At 36.2% G+C, this 4494-nt stretch overlaps 1 non-coding gene across 1 annotated transcript; it reads left to right on the top strand.

The window, feature by feature from the left end:
* Positions 1 to 4422: 4422 nt before the first annotated feature.
* Positions 4423 to 4494, top strand: TRNAN-GUU (transfer RNA asparagine (anticodon GUU)). Its single transcript has one exon. It is a non-coding gene; the product is annotated as a tRNA-Asn (tRNA).

Raw genomic sequence — 4494 nt, 5'->3', positions numbered from 1 at the left:
CGTTCGACTCTTCGGAAAAAACGACCTTATTTTTGAAGCCGGGAGAATAATAGTTAATCGGCTGGTTGAATGGTTTCAAGGGCGACAAAGACTAACAAGGCAATCACCTCTTCTTCGTGATTGAGTGGGCTAATGAAACTTTGGTATGCCACTATTTTAGCCCCGATCCCCTATATGACGAACAACATTTTAGGCGTCGATTTCGAATGAGTAGACAACTATTCATGCGTTTATCAAATGATTTGTCGGATCGGTATCCTTTTCTTCAACGAAGAGTAGACGCAAGAGGTAGACTCGGTTTCACGACCATCCAAAGATGTACAACTACTATTCGTCAACTTGCGTACGAAATTTCGCCTACGCAATGGATGAATACCTAGAAATGTCAGTAAAAGTTTCGTGAAACTCACTTCATTTTTTCTGTCAAGGTATCGATATATACATATATGTTTCGTTTAGTTATATTTATATATTGTCCGAGGGTTTATTTGAAAATGTATATACATAGGGATCATATTGATTTACTCACGGAGATATTTGCGCATACCAACTTTATATGATATCCAACACATATACGAGGTGCACGGTGAAAAACATAGTTTCCCCGGAATGCTTGGTAGCATCGACTATACGCATGCTAGATGGATATGTGACCTACGGCCTGGCGAGGTCAGTTCCACCTGGATGATCACCCCGGCACTAGTTTACTTGAGGCGGTGGCCTCTCAAGATCTTTGGTTCTGGCATGCGTTTTTTGGTGTTGCCGAGTCAAATAACGACATAAATGTTATCGAACAGTCACTGATATTCGATGACATTATCGACGGGGTTGAGCCAACTCAACCATTTTATGCGAATGCAGTTCAATGAAAGCATGGTTACCACCTGGTTGATGGCATTTACAACGAATGGTCAACGCTCGCTCAAGCTTATGCATCTCCAGTTGAAGACAAACGGAAGTACTTTAAGAAAAAGCAAGAATCGGCACGAAAAGATATTGAAAGGGCATTTAGAGTTCTAAAGAAAATTTTTTATTTGATTTCGAGGCCACTACATTTTTAGTCAATGGCGAAAATAATAGATGTCGTCTACACTTGTATAATTCTACATAACATGGTTCTTGAGGATCAAGGTATGGCTATTTATCAAAACTACCAATGTGACGTCTCATGACCCGAATCGACAATCACCAATAATGAAAAACTCCAAAACGTCTTATATCTCAAGAACCGTGAGGTCCATGAAAACCTTCGTCATGAGTTGGTCGACCATTTGTGGGCTAGACGTCCCGATGATCTTGTACTAGACTAGTATTATTTGTTACATTTTTATTTTAATGTAATATTAGTCATTAGTTTCCAAATTTAGAAGAAAAAATTAAATAAATAAATCATATAATGCGCTGAAGCCATCGTTCGCCTGGACCACAACAGGCTCAGGCGGCTTCAGTAGTGGCTTCAACGAGCATCCAGTCAACATTGCCAATATTATTGGATGAATTCGGAGCCTGTCTTTAACGACAACACACGGTCTAATACATTAAATTTTGAGCGAGCCAAAAAAGCCGAATCATCAAGTCAAAGTCATCGATCTAGACGATCAATTCATTACAAACTTAGCTGAGTTGGTTCTTTTACAAGTGAGTTTATTTCAATTCAACCGAGTTATTTCCAAGATTTTTTTCCAAGCAAGGTTGGAACTAGTTGAACGGCCTATTGGAAATGGAATTTTGCTCATATGCATGGTACGTTGCCCTACCAGCATGCTCTAAACATGATTTGTTTTTCTTGAAAGGAAGTAATTGCTAATATGTTTTTAATGAAATCTAAATCAAAATTGTGTTTGTTAGTACTAAAAGGATAATCATCATGTTATGTCTAATTGTCAAAGTTAATCCCATTTGTTTAGTTCGTGTTCAATTTAACAAACGAACATGAGCATGCCCCGATTTATGAGGGGTTTTGCATTACACAGATCTGGTTGACTTTTGACCAGTTTGACCTATGTATGTGCTAATTTTGTTTGACCTTTCCAGGGGTGAATTCAAATGTAACTAAAAATGGGACATTTTTAATAGACGGAGCTGATGGGGTTAGTAAGTTAACATTCATTTTTTAAGTAATTAAATTAATTACAAGGAAATGTTTGTTGACTTTTTGACATTTGATTACAGTACAGATTAGGTTTCGGGTTCAAAATGTTAAGTTCCCCGAAATCCCAAAGGTGCAAAAAGATTTGAAACCGTTTGCGCCTATGGAGATAATTGTAAGTTTTATAAGATTTTGTTAACATTATATTATATATTAAAGAAAACATACTGCTACAGCTTACTTTAAATTTTTGTACCTTTAGTCCTTGATTTTAGATTGTTTCATTTTAGTCCCCTCAAGTTTTAAATTGTTTTAATTTTGATCCATGGCATTTCTTTTTGCTAAACTTTGTTTACTTTTCACTTTAACATCCCAAAGTTTTCATGATTTTAGCATTTACCTTAACATGTGTTTTTCTTCCCATATAGTTTTTTTGTTATTACCTATACATTTAAGTTATTGATTCTTTGGTAATGTTTAGTATACGATATTTTAAAAACTTTAGTATGCCGTTACGACATGCTCATATTTTTATATGTCATGCCGTTAAAACGAAGTTTTATTCGCAACAAGTTATATAAGTTTCGATGAAAACGGAGTTTTTTTCGCAATAGAATATTTTTTTCGTATTGTAACCACATACCAAGTGTCAGTACCACATCAATGCTGTAATGAGCCGAACTAATACCAACCAAGTTCTTTTGATAGTTAGATAAACTTTTATTTTGTTGTGCCGAAGTGATATTCGTTACAATGTGTTTGCATATTCGCGTTTTAATATATGGGTCCGTTGTCGAGTTCCCCACGCAAAGCACGTCGGGAACACTCCAGTTGTATTGAAAGAACATCACTTACAAAAATAAAAATAGCTCTATTTATTATTTTAAATTTTGAAATAAGTTGAACCATTTAAGTATTGCAGGGATCACATGCGGCGGAAGACGGTTTGGGGCCCATTTCATGGTAAATATTTGCGAAAATTCTTAAAATAGTCTTCTTTAGAGAGAGAGAGTCCCCAAAATAGCTATTTTTTCCTCAAAATATTTTAGAATTTGAACTGTTAAGACGCATTGGGAAAAGATAAAAATAAAGAAGGAGCAGGCCAAATTTTGAAGGAAAGTTATGTAGGAGACGAGATTTGGGAAATAAATGTAAAGTCCAAATTTTTTTGTAATCTTAGAGCAAAAGTTCATATTTTTTCAAAACTTTTTTTTTAAAACCGTCTTGAAAAACTGTTTTTTTATGTTTCCTACCTTTTCCGTCCATATTTTCAAATTCTTGGAAAACGAGATTTTGAAATCTCGTCTTGAAAGACGAGATTCTACCACCACCACCCACCGTTTGCCTTCAACCACCACCACCACCCACCGTTCGCCTTCTACCGCCACCACTACCGTCACCACCCACCACGCCCATCCACCCCACCACCCACCCACCGTCCGCCGCCACCATCGGTCACCACCCACCACCATCGTCCTCCACCACCACCGTCTTCTCCATCATCATCATCATCATCATCATCTTCTTCTTCTTCACCTTCTTCATCTTCATCTTACCATCGGTTGGTAGACTGTGGTGGTGGACGGTGGGTGGTGGTGACGGATGGTGGTGGCGTGGGGTGGATGGGCGTGGTGGGTGGTGACGGTAGTGGTGGTGGTAGAAGGCGAACAGTGGGTGGTGGTGGTAGAATCTCGTCTCTCAAGACGAGATTTCAAAATATCTTTTTTCAAGAATTTAAAAATATGGACGGGAAAGGTAGCAAACATAAAAAAACAGTCTCTCAAGACGGTATTTGAGAAAAAAAGTTTTGAAAATTTTGAACTTTTCCTTCAAGATTTCAAAAAAATTTGGACTTTATCTTCATTATTTCTCCAAATCTCGTCTCCTTAACTTTCCTTCAAAATTTGGCATGCTCCCTCTTTATTTTTATTTTTTCCCAATGTGTCTTGACAGTCTAAATTCTAAAATATTTGGAGAAAAAAATGACTATTTTGGGAACCCTCCCTTTAAAAATGGCTATTTTGGGAATTTTCCGTATGTAATATATTCAGAACAAGGTTATTTATTTATTTATTTTATTTTGGTTTGTTTTTTATTTAGATTTGAAGTTAGTTTATTTTTTATTATGATTTATTATTATTATTATTATTATTATTATTATTATTATTTGAAAATATTTAATTCTCAATATACTAGGTTAGTTATTATTTTATAATTATGGATATTCTCAAATCTTTTCATGGAAAAATATTTGACAAAATTTAGTTTCTTGGTTTTGGGTTGGACGGAAACTAATAATTATTGGATGCGAATGAGATCGAATCTCCCATTGTTCCTCAGTAGCTCAGTGGTAGAGCGGTCGGCTGTTAACCGATTGGTCGTAGATTCGAATCCTACTTGAGGAG

Source organism: Bidens hawaiensis, unplaced genomic scaffold, assembly GCF_021521415.1.
Source record: "Bidens hawaiensis isolate Kalapana, Puna unplaced genomic scaffold, B.hawaiensis_p1.1 tig00053841_1, whole genome shotgun sequence".
Taxonomy (NCBI): domain Eukaryota; kingdom Viridiplantae; phylum Streptophyta; class Magnoliopsida; order Asterales; family Asteraceae; genus Bidens; species Bidens hawaiensis.
This window is presented reverse-complemented; position numbering and strand designations above follow the sequence as displayed.